Below are 12969 nucleotides of genomic sequence, written 5' to 3' on the forward strand. Positions count from 1 at the left end.
GGCATAGAAAAGAGAGAAGCCCCCCCGCTTCCCCGAACCGACCCACCAGCAACTCCCCTTTATCCGAGTCTCCCACTCAGCAGCTGTTCGTCTCACTTTCCCCCCCACGCACCAGCCACACTGTGATGCCTTTGTTTTACCGTTTGGCAGCGTTTTGGCGGTGCCCCCCCCCCCCTCGCGCGGAGCGGGGCAGGGGTCCGACTCCCTCGCAGCGCGGATGCTAAAATGTAAGCGTCGGATTAAGGGCATCAGTTGGAGTCTAAATGAGCTTTTCGGAAGCCGTCACGTTTCGGGCTAGTGTTATGGACACGCTAGCTCTTAACACCTGCTTATTTGGCGCCGTTCGATTTGTGCTGACGTTGCACTTTATTTTTTTCAAACGCACTGAATTCCACAATTGTCGCCCACAACAATTGAGAAAATGAAAACGGAAATATGTATTAGGGCGGCACCGTGGATCAGCTGGAAAGCATGGGCCTTACAGTTCTAAGGACACGGGTTCGATCCCGACCCCGCCTGTGTGGAGTTTGCATGTTCTCCCCGTGCCTGCGTGGGTTTTCTCCGGGCACTCCGGTCTCCTCCCACTCCCCCAAAAACATGCAACATTAATTGGACACGCTAAATTGCCCCAAGGTGTGATTGTGACTGTGGGCTGCGATTGGCTGGCAACCAGTTCAGGGTGTGCCCTGCCTCCTGCCCGTCGACAGCTGGGATAGGCTCCAGCACGCCCTGCGGCCAAGAAAATGGACTGATGGATGGAAATATGTATTAGCTTCACCCTAAAAATGATATGATGATGATAATCATCAAAACAAAGACAGCTGCAGCTCCAAGAACTGTCATCCTGCATCCATCTTGTCCCTAAGTACATAATTTCGAATTGAGCGTCGCCACAGTTGGTGGCTTCTCAAATAATGTGGACTTCAGCCCATATTTGCGGCTCTCCAGTTATACAACAGAACCAGTTGGCTGCTGCGCGCGCCGGTTTCCTGCACCTCCTTTGCGCTTTCCCAACTCTGCGACGTCAACGTCTGGCCTGTGGACATGTCGGGACGATAACAATCAGAGCTGTTTACCCGTCAGGGCTACTTTTCCCCATCGGAAATAACTCGGAGTAAATGGACAGCGCGCAGAGAGACAGCGCAAACTGAAATAGAGATAACTGCTTTCTGGGGATTTGGCGCCGTATAAATAAATGTCTATTTTTGTTTTCGGAATGTTTGTTTTTTCCGCAGTGTTGCTCCATGTGACTATGAGTTGGTGTGACTGACAGTCAAGGTGACAAATGTCCCCATTCTGTGCTTAAATAATATAGTCTACTTATTTGGGTTGTGGGGGAAATGAATAAAAAAAAATATTAAATTGCTCGACTATTTCAAACAGGGGTGTCAAACTCATTTTTGTCACGGGATGCATTTTACTTGGGGTTTCCCTCAGATGACCAATCCGACTGTGAAACCATAAAAATCTTTAATTGCCTCATCATATTTACACATTTATGAACTAGTTTTGGAATCAGATATCAAGGGTAATGGGTTTTCCAACAATTGTTGTTCAGTAACACAAAAATGCTTGTAATAGCTCAACCTGATCATTTATGACATGACAATTTGAAATTTTGGGACAGAATTTCACAAAAATCATAGAGGCTGAGACACATGATTTGCCTCAGCGGGCCACATAGAATCAGGCCGGCTCGAACCCCCAGGCCTTGAGTTTGACACTTGTGATTTAAAAGCCATTTAAATGGGAAACAAGTGTCGATAAAATACTGTACCAGTTTTATGATCTTGAAAAATGGAAACTACCTTGCCTCCCATTGTCTGTCTGCATACACGTAGCTACATGCTTGAGCCACCGAAATATAGACACTCAAAACCTCAGGTTGCTGGCGGATATCCCACTAGGTTGTCAAGGGACTATTCCACCCCACAACAACGAGGCGCTCTAAAGCAGCCATTCCACCGAATGATCCCAAGGGAACATGTATTTTCGAGCTATAGGCATAGCTAACTAGCTAATGTTACATCATGCGATGGCGCCCGATGTTTACAGGCAGTCCTCAGTCTACGACTGAGATCCGTTCCTACACTAGCGAAATAACTCGAATTTCGACTTACACTGAAGAAAATGAGTATTTAAACACCCTGCTATATTGCAAGTTCTCCCACTTAGAAATCATGGAGGGGTCTGAAATTGTCATCGTTGGTGCATTTCCACTGTGAGAGAGATGATCTAAAAAGAAAAATCCAGAAATCACAATGTATGATTTTTTTAAACAATTCATTTGTGTGATACAGCTGCAAATAAGTATTTGAACACCTGAGAAAACCAACGTTAATATTTGGTACAGGTGTCTTTATTCAGCTAACGACCTTACACAGGTGCATCTGATTCAGAATAATACATGGACTGGAGATGGACAATTAAAACCCATTCGTGGGCAACGTCCCATTTTTGGGACATCATGATTTTCACGCATTATATCCTTCAGCATAACAAAATATTTAAGTGTTTTAATCTGAAGCCATAATTTGGTATCGGGAGAGGATAACTCATCGCTCAAAGTTAGCGTGGAGTTATTTCCTTTTCCTTCCTGATCCAAGACGGCTGCCTCAAGTACACATGGAGCGTTTTCCAAGAGAAGAAAGGGAGAAAGGTCAGTATGCAACCAAGTTTATCTTCAAAATGCTCATCCATCAGTATTATTAATGGAGAAGTGTCGTTCTAGAATAAGAATTAATTCATAAACATATCTCTAGTATGTTCCACTTCACCGAGCTGATAACGTACCTGTCCCGCGAGAGGGTACATCTTTTTCGCCCTTAACCTAACGATAAACGAAAAAGAAGTGTTATTTCCTTGATTGTCGCCTGTTAGGAGACTTTTATCTCAATAAGGCAAAAAATTGCCACCCTGCCCCTGAATGGGTTATAAAGGCGGACTAACAGCTCTTCGAGGGTTTGAATTCTAGCTGATAGTGTTCAAATACTTATTTGCAGCTGTATCACACAAATAAATCGTTTAAAAATCATTCATTGTTATTTCTGGATGTTTCTTTTTAGATTTTCTCTCTCACAATGGATATGCACCTACGATGGAAATTTCAGACCCCTCCATGGTTTCGAAGTGGGAGAACTTGCAAAAATACTCATTTTCTTCACAGTAGTTACTTCCCATCACTCCCGACCGTGCTACGAGTCTCGTTTGTTGATCCTCAGGCCATGAACCTTACGGGCTTATCCAGCGGATCTTTAACTGACTCCCATTTGCATTAAAGCTGACGTGTAACTGGCGGCCATTAACGATCTGTCATCTCTAACACAGAAAGAATGTCTAACAGGTGCTATCAGCTATTGGAGTTTGCCACTCAGAGATTGAACAAAAGCTGTAGATATTTTTGAATGCTGGCTTTGCGTCTGGCTCTCGTCGTACCCTTTGTGTGTTACTCATGCTTGTGTGTGTGAGGCTGTGGGGGGGAGGGGGTGGGTTTGTGTGTCAGTGTGTGGTCAGCTCCGGACCGGCCATTGTGGCCTTGGCCCTCAGCAGATGTGGTCTTAACAATGAGCTGGGTAAATAAAAGGAAGTGGTGTATAAATAGCCCCTTATGTCTGCATGAGTGGAGGTCTGCTGCAATGTGTGTGTGTGTGTCTGCGTGTGTTCCTGTTTGAAGTGAGCGGCCCGTACCGTAGAGTTGCACTGTGTTGCGATGCCACAGGTGCAATTTGTTTGAATGTGGAGCGCATTTTTTTCCCCCTCCATTTCCAGCATTTCCAGAAATGTCTCTATGTTTTTTTTCGGGTGCTCTCACAAAGCAAAACACGTCTTAATTTGTTTGGAAACGTGCGATTGAGGAAACAAATGGGCGGCTAAAACAAAAGAAACGCCGCTGCGATCCAAATTGTTGCGGCCACATTATCAAAGCGCGAACAAAGTCACAAGTGCGGGTATAGTAGACAAGGTTTGCATAAAAGTGTTGTTGTTGTTTTGTTTTTGCAGGTACATGTGAATGTCCATCCTGTCTGAAAGTGCACATCGTGTCTCTTTTCTTGAGCGATGGTTTCAATTTCAAGCCCCTATGTCTCTCGGGCGGGCGTCCTAGATTCTGGGTTCTGTTACAGCTCCACGGGGACGTGCATGTGCACATGTGCGTGCGGTTGCGGGTCCGGGCCGGGTCGAGGCGGCTCCGTGCTGGCAGTGAAGCCGCTGATGGCCTATATTAACAGCACACTTTAGATGAAATCCAATCTGGGTATTGAAGCGGGGGCAGTTACCTTAAAGACTGATAACGGCATAAAGGAAGTACAGTTAGGAGTTACTCAAATACAGTAACTTAAGCCTGATACGCGTTCCCTCGAATAATGAGCGACGGCGAAGATCCGAATGAGGTTCGTTGGCTGATACCACTAATAGACGCCTGACATAGGAGTGACGCGACTTACGAGTTTTTCACGATATATGCCGTCATGATTTTTTTGCTTTGAAAAATATTAAGATACGAGTATAGCATGGTGGCGGTGAACTCAACTCACTTCATAACAAGCTGCTAAGAGAATAATGCGTTATCACACCCACGTCTCTTTGCTTTAAAGTTGGCTAGCTTAATGCTAACACATAAGAAAAGGTTGTAATACCTTCTTTATCTGGTTGGTTGTTCTTCGTCAGGGGCGGTGGTTTATAAATGAAAAAAAAAAAAAATATTGAACTCACGTTTAGCTCAGCAATTTAGAAAGCATAAGCTTCAGGAAATGTTTATATCTTGTCTCAGATAGATAGATAGATAGATATAGATAGATAGATAGATAGATAGATAGATAGATAGATAGATAGATAGATAGATAGATAGATAGATAGATAGATAGATAGATAGATAGATAGATAGAGATAGATAGATATAGATAGATAGATAGATAGATAGATAGACAATTGGGTAATTGTATTCGTCCACCCAACAATTTGGAAGGAACAAAACAAAGTTTGTAAAGACACGCTCAGATAAGCTTGGCGTGGAGGATCTTCCGAGCCATAACCTGAGTAACGTAAAGCTCTTGTTTGTTTTGGACTCAGTCCGCCGAGAGGAATTTCTCCCCCAGATCAGTGTGGATTTTTGGTCGGGGTCGGGTTTTAAAGGGCTCAGTGAACATTCGCAAAGCCTTGGTTGAGGGCTCACCTCTAATTTTGGGCTCGGTGGCAACAAAAACCCACCACTTACCTCATTATGTCAGGGGGAGGCGAGGCCGGGCGATGAGAGAGGACCGATTGCCGGAGAGCTCGAAGGCTGAGAAAAGAGGACGGTGAATGGAAGAAAGGGATTGGGAAAAGGGCAAAAAAAGGGGGAGCATTAGGAGGAGACGGACGTCTGACTGGGGAGTTTGAGTGTTGGAGAGAGCAGCCATTTTCCTTTGCTACTGTAAATAATAGCCTCTGCTTGAGTTGGACTGCTTTCACGGCTCCTTTTGTGAGCCGTGACATCTTAGGTTCCCTAAAGAGAGGGAGCGGGACTTGAGCTTGGCATGGGAACCGCAGAGTATTAGCGCCATATCAATATGAGGGGAAAGTAAGCCTCCGCAGGTCAAAGGGAAGCTGCCAACAGACACTCCTGCCTCTTTATCTGACTAAAACCCACACAGGCGGGACACTAACTATTAATTCACAAAGCTTTACCCACCCGTGGTTTTATTCAATTCAGGTTCATGCAGTTCTTGCAACCAAATTTGTTCTTGAATCCTTCCTTTGCATTCTTTAAAAAAAAAAAAAAAGATTGTGGTATTCAACAAGGTCACTGACTACTGTGTGACCTCCAAGGGTGAAGACAATTCGTTCCAGGACGCTGACGTTTCTTGAATTCTATATGATTTTTCTGTTTTGCAATAGAAATGATTAGTAAGAATAATTTTACTAAAGGAAAGTGTGTAGAGATAATATCATTGGCATATTGTTTTTTCAATATATAAATGGGTCTTAAAGCATTGGCCTCACAGTTCTGAGGACCTGGGTTCAACCCAGTTTGCATGTTCACCCCTTGCCTGCGTGGGTTTTCTCTGTGCATTCCGGTTTCCTCCCACATCCCAAAAACATGCAACACTCTAAATTGCCCCAAGGTATGATTGTGAGTCTCGATGTGCCCTGCGATTGGCTGGCAACAAGTTCAGGGTGTACCCCGCCTCCTGCCCATTGACAGCTGGGATAGGCTCCAGCTCTCCCGTGACCCTTGTGAGGATAAGCGGTGAAGAAAATAGATGGATGGCTCCTACAGTCCCAGACAACCCCATCTAAACCAAATAAGCCTTCAAAATTTGTCCAAACCCCTTCAGAGAAAACCTCCAAGTAGTAGAAAGACTGCTTCAATTCTCGGATTTTGAAGGACTCGCATCCCCACCTGAATTTTTCACAATATTATAGGCCATGACCTGTTGTTGGTAGCTATAGACCACACAGAGGATGTTGAAAAAGATTTTTCTTGGTGTGGTTTGAAAAGAGTAGCTGACACTCGCTCCCCCCGGCTACGGTGAGTCCATGTGTTTGGTGTTAAGACGAAAAGCGTGACATGAGTCAAGAATAACAAGGAGGCTGCAGTTAAACCACTAAACATGCTCAACTTCAGAGGTAGGAAACGGAGTGGGCTTCTTTCACAGTCGTGTGGGTCCGTTTTCTGGGGGTCTTTCAAGTGCGTAATGGTTTATACCTGTGTGGGTTAGCACATCTGCCTTACAGTTAAGTATGTTTTGGTTCTCCTGCTGGAAGGCCCTTTGACGACCCGTCGTCTCTATTCATGCCGAAGAAAAGCATTTTGTTCAGCGTCGTCAGTCGTACGCTTTGTAGAAAAAAAACAAACGAGACGTGCACTTGACCTGACCGGTCTTCTACAGCCTCGTGTGAGCTCAGTCAAACCAAGAGAACCTGTTGTGTCATTCAAAACCTACAAACCAAAGGTGGTTTGCAGGTTTATTACTTTATCGTGAATGACACATGAAAGGTGGTCACGGTACAAACAGTAAAACAAAGATGTCAACATTTCCTGCACTGATCATCACATGTCCGGGGGAAGTCCGGGATGATTGGAGATACCGTCGTTGACATCAGTGCTGGTGACGAAGGCGTCACATGAGCGTGATTCACCTGCCTAATGATCTCGCGTCCTGTTTGATAGCTCCATCTGTAAACAACCAAATGAGACGTGCCGGAAATAGGGTGGGGCCGCGGGGGCAGGAGGGTGATTGTTCTTCCTGTTGTTTGCAGTAACAGTTCACTGTTGACCGTTCATGTCCCACAATACTTGAAAGCTTCGTTGACGAACGCAGATTCAAAATCAGTTTTTGGAAAATCCTGAAAGAAAGAAATGCTGTGGCTATTGGGAAAACAAAAATCCATGTTGGTTGGCGGTTTACCACCCATACAGTAAATGGAAAAAAAACACATCAACAAGCAACCACTCAAGAGAGTTTTAGAGTTTTCAGATAACCTGACATTCATGTTTATGGAATATTGGAGGAAATCAGAATAACTGGGGAAAACCTCCGCACGTTGACAAGTTAAAGGATGTGAATTCAACAATAAGATTGACGGACTAGAGGTCATCACTTGGTTTCTACGATCATGACACCTCTGCCCATCTTTGCGGTTCAGGTGGTGTGGAGTTACAAATGCTCCGTGAAGATGTTTTTGTGGATTTTCAACGTTTGGGATAATAGCAGCCTGTCACTGATCCGCATCTCCTCTGTTTACTCTCGTCACGTCTACTCCACCTGGACTTCAACCAATGTTTCAAAAGGTCTTCCAGTAGTGAGGTTATCAAGGGTCAAGGTGGGTTTTTTTTTTAACAGTGAACACACGTTCGCTTGTATTTTTACTGGAAAAGACGGCACAAACATTTAAGAAACGCTTTATCCATGTCAGGAAGCTATGTCAGCTCGGCAGGAACAGCAGCCACCGGCTCCCATTGAGGGGACTTTCCTCCATCCTGCTCGGTGAGGAACGTGGAACAATGACCACATGACTCTCCCTCACATACTTGCGATGAACACAAGCTCGCAAACACTTGATCACAGCAGGTGTACAACTTCAAGCTGCGCGATTCCTGCACTTTTCTAGCAGGGATTTTTTTTCTTGGTATTCTTATTATTCTCTGAATCTTAGTTCTGCATCATGGAGAACATTCACTGACATTCTGGATAAATACTGTACTGTGCATGTGTCCAATTTTGCAGGAACTGTTTTAGGGAAGATCAGTTCCTTTTCAAAGGTCCATATAACCATTTTTAGGTGTTGTTGGGGGATCAGGACCCTCAAGATATTCTTGATCTTTTCCTTGTCCTGTTAGGTATTGCCACAGGGTATCATCTGAGATGATCGCACATTTGTTTGGCACAATTTTATGCAGAATGACCTTCCTGACACAACCCCTCTGCATTTTAACCGGGGAGAGACGCTTACAGCACCTGGTATCCCAGGCGGTCTCCCATCCAAGTACTAACCAGGGCCAAACCCGCTTAGCTTCCGAGATGTGACGAGATCGGGCGTTTTCAGGGAAGCATGGCCGTAAGCCAGGACCATCAAGATATTAACGTCATCAAACCGTTTGATACGTGACAAAGGCAGAACTAGTGTCTGATGTGACGCTTGAAATAATTGTCGGACAGCAATAAATGCTCGACAAAATAGAATGGAATAGAATGAAAGTGAGTTTTTATCATCACATAGACTCAGTTTTGGCGCTGATACCGTGAAAAATTGCCAGGTCGACTTGATATCTCCATAGTGTGACAGTGCTGGTTATCGTAGAGAAAGAACAAAATCTTTATGATAGGGACTGTTATTCTTTTGTTTTGTAGTTTACACATCTGCTATATAGGAGGTTGTCACGTCCCATCAGAAACGGGGGTAGGACCCAAATGCAGGAACTCGGAAGACGCAAGGTAGTTCAAGAAGAGACACGTTTATTGTATGCAGAGGTCGGGGATCGAGCAGGCAGTCCGGTGCAGCAGCGGTAGTTGGAACGTCGAGCGACGAGAACAGATGAGCGGACAGGCAGGAGTCGGTACACGGGGAAACAATCAACGCAGGCAGAAGTTTCGAAGGAGTCGGGCTTACGGGGTTGGTCGGAGAACGGACGGAGGTCGGTACACACAGGTTCAATCAGGGAAACGAGAGTGCTGGAACGGGGCATGAAGCTCAACGAACTGGCAGCGGACCAGTCGTCACCGGGTCCTATATATACGGGGGATGATCAGCCCGCATGAGGCACAGGTGTGTGCCTCCCAATTAGCGCAGCCGCGCGGGCATCTGCACAGCTCGTGTTGAAGCGGCAGGATCATGACAGAGGTTTCAGGGTTCAAATCTTGGCTCTCGCCATCCTGTACGGACTATGGTTTCCCGGTATGTTTCTCCGGCTTCTTCCCACATTCAAAACACGTGTGTTGGGTTCATTTCGTGCTTAGGTGTGAATGTGAATAGCTGTTTGTCTTTATGTGCCTAGTTGATGTATCACCACCTCCTTAGTTAGTTGGGAAAGGATCCAGCTCACTTATGGCCCTGAGGACCAGAGGACCAAGAAAACTGAAGGATTTTTGATAAGCTACAGCTAAATATTCAATATTTTACATTAAACTGCAGGCACTCCAGAATAAAACTGTTGGTTCTTTCATTCCTCTCTAGGCCAGTTGCTCACGGATCCTCGAGCTGGCTGATTGCAACCCCTACGTTGTCAATGATCCAGACCGGATCTCAGCGTTCAAGTTAGAAATCAGTTTGGCAGCACGCCCTCCTTTCCCTTCCTCTTCCACATGACTTGGAGCCATAAATTTGGATCACCCCCATCACATTTTGGGTCAGCTGCCCACCACAGTCCAGGCTGCCCCCCCGCCCCTGCTCCTTTGCCGCCATCCCCCAACCGCACAAATGCAGGGAGGAGAGCGCGAAGGCCAGTTGGTAAAGCAAAGCGAGAGGAGCCAGTCTTGCAGCAGTAATTGGTGAGGAAGTGGGCTGCTCAGATGCGCCAGCTCCTCTCGCCCTGTCTCCTCCTGCCCCCCCTCCCAGTCAGTGGGACGTCAGTTTGGTTGCTTCCATCTGATCCATCCCACCCAGCCACCTCCCTGGCTCTCCCACTTTTTTCCCAGTGTCCGTCACCATCGGAGCTGACCTCAGACAGGTGTGGAGCCCTGACAAAAGACCCCCATCTACTTTTTTTTTTCAAATGATACCGTTTCAAACCCTTGGACATGGGATTAACGTGTGAAAGGATACTGGGATACCAGCATCAGAGGCAGCGCTAGTCCTGGGAATGTTTGCCCGGAGGTGAGTGGCAGCTTGTCATTGTCTTTGCATGTGATTGTGGGCAAACAGCACTACGAATGTTGTCCGAGAGCAAAACAAACTGTGCTCATTTAGTCAAGTCCAAGTATAATTTTAGCTAGCTGATCCCATGAAAGTGATTTTAAACCTCCAATTATCCAGCGCAAACTTTCAATTTATCTTAAATGCCAACTCTGCCTGCACATTTAATTAGACAGCATAGCAGAATAACACTTTTTCTTCAACCCTTTGGATTCCCATTAGCGTAAATGTTTATTAAGGTTAGTTATATTTTCATGTTTTTAAAATAATCTAAGACATGAGTTTGGTGCTCAATAACGTGCTTTTCTATCTGTACTTGTAGCCCATTTAATTAAAAAAAAAAAGAGATATTCTGGGACCAATTTGTCCCCATTTTGGTGTACTGGGACAGCAAGTAAATGGGCCACACACCAAGGGGACGGATTTATTGTGGCAAAGCTATTTACAAAATTAAATTCAGCCAATTACCTATTGTTGGCAATAATGTAATTTTACATTTCTACTTAAACACGGTTGACATAATCGTAGCACAAAAGCATATGATACATTATTCTAGTATATGTCACATGTCCTTGATGGTAGAAAAGTCCCTTGTTCCCCTCTCTGCTGGACTCCTTTTCCTGCAGCATTACCCTCGTACTGCACTTTTAATCTTGGGCCAAACACAGCTTCCTGCGCATATCCGCCACTGTTTACTCGCAATAATCACACAGACACACACACAATCACAGTGTACACATCCTATAACACACGTACAGTACACATAAAATGTGCAAAAACATGCAGCAAATCACTTTTCTCACCCTTAACTGTGACACAAAGTTCATATTTCTCATTTTTGTCTCTCCCGGGTTGAGGTGCAGAATAGCCGTGGTGCCACCCTGCTAGGTATTGTCACAAAACTGTTGTGTGTACAGTATCCAGTATTTCCTCAGCTTGCCGGACATTCCTTTCACTTCTCTTTGGACTCTGACTCTCTTTGAACTGAAAAATCTTCGAGGAGGACGGCAAGACTCCCAAATTCCTGAACTTGTCTTGGCGCTGCGAGCAGACGACAGACCGCCTGGGGGAATACCATCCGGGAATCTGGAAGCTCCGTAAAATCGGAAAAAGGGAAACTCGATACAGTACTCGGGAATTTAATGAATTCCTTAACTGAACGATCAAATTAATCCCTTATTCAATTGTGACTAAGTCGGTGTATGGAGTATCTAAATATGTCAATTTAAATATTTTAGACCGACACAAAGATTGCACTTTTAAGAAAAATAAAAACGGCGTGTGTCTTCAGATGATCCATTTGGCCCTGAGACAAGCACAGTGAGAGTCTCCGAGGGAGGGGGAAACTGTATCTGAATGCCGCCACCCTCCCCCGAATCTCCAACCGCCCGCAAAACCGCCATGAGTCACAGTCTCACTCTTTGCCTGCCGTGTACGTTGTACGCTCGTTTCGCACACTAAAACATTTGCAGGAGACCGTCCTCTAGGAGGCTTCAGTTTACCGAGGTGTCCCAAAGTAAATACTGCATGTGTGTATACTCCTGTAGGTGATGAATAGGCCGTGTGTGTGAACCCTGTGCACAGTTTTAGTGTTAACACTGGGGCCAGCGTGATGAGGAATGAAATACAGATCTTACTGGCTGTATCCTCACACCATGGCACTTTGCCTTGGGGATGAACGCTCGTTGTCGCCATGGTGATGCTGATAGAACTACAGTATAGCCAAGGGAGCCTCGGACTCAATTCAGTCAATTCTAAATGCATCCAAGCAGGGTGCATTTTTCAGCAAGCTCTTATGAAGTATTTCATTAAAGTTTGTTTTGGAATACTTAGCCTGTGTTTTCAGACTCAGGGAGCACCTGTGGGGGACTATTTCCAAATAAACCTTTATGGTTTTTGGTAAAAATAGATAAAATGGTTGATAACCTACTGTTAGCTGTTTTTTTTTTTGGGGGGGGGACAAACCTGCAATTAAAAACACAGCTTTGGTGCAACCTCTAGGGTGTGTACTCGAGAAGACCAACACAGCAAGTCACAACACTTAGACTAACGCTCATTTTGACATTCAACAGCTAAACTAATGTGTTGCGGATGTCAAATTCAGTTTTGCTTGGTCAGAAAGAGCATTCTGGATATCCACAACAGTATTCTTCTTGTCTACAATTGGCATTTCTTATACAGTATACTGTACGCTGTAGTTTATACATCAAAACAAAGGAAATCTGACTTTATCTAACTTGTTTTGGCAAAAGTGTCATAAAAATACCCCAAAAAGCCAAATATAAAGTACTGAATCCTTTGGCACTTGCCTAACTAAGCTCACAACTCACTGAGGTGAATTTAAAGGTGTAATTTTCTAGAAATGTATGATTAAAAGCATTCAGAGGTTTCATTGTATAGCGCACCCGACCCATTTTCCAACATGCTTATCCTCACAAGGGTCAGTTGAGTGCAAGAGTCTAGGACAGCTAACATTGGGCAATTGGTAGACTACACCCTGAACTGAGGAATTATCAACACCATCACTGATTGGGATTTGATCCCATGCTGCGTGCACCAATGTCAGAGGTATAAATGCTAAAATGCTAAAACTCCATTGCCAGGATCGCTAAAAGCATCGCCCAATTAGTCTTGCCC

At 44.9% G+C, this 12969-nt stretch overlaps 1 protein-coding gene and 1 pseudogene across 2 annotated transcripts in view; one reads left to right on the forward strand and one right to left on the reverse strand.

Moving 5' to 3' along the window:
* Positions 1 to 12969, forward strand: part of LOC133496444 (pleckstrin homology domain-containing family G member 1) — a 65065-nt gene that overhangs the window by 13629 nt on the left and 38467 nt on the right. Inside the window, exon 1 of one of the 2 annotated variants that reach the window (XM_061812049.1) lies at positions 9737 to 10293. The exons of the other annotated variant lie outside the window; for it this stretch is intronic. The gene's annotated coding sequence lies outside the window, so the exon portion shown is untranslated. Of the gene's footprint in view, positions 1 to 9736; positions 10294 to 12969 lie in introns of those variants that run through there. 2 annotated transcript variants of the gene reach the window in all.
* LOC133497071 (5S ribosomal RNA) lies at positions 8427 to 8544 on the reverse strand (annotated as a pseudogene).

Source organism: Syngnathoides biaculeatus, chromosome 23 (genome assembly GCF_019802595.1).
Source record: "Syngnathoides biaculeatus isolate LvHL_M chromosome 23, ASM1980259v1, whole genome shotgun sequence".
In the NCBI taxonomy this organism is placed as follows: Eukaryota; Metazoa; Chordata; class Actinopteri; order Syngnathiformes; family Syngnathidae; genus Syngnathoides; species Syngnathoides biaculeatus.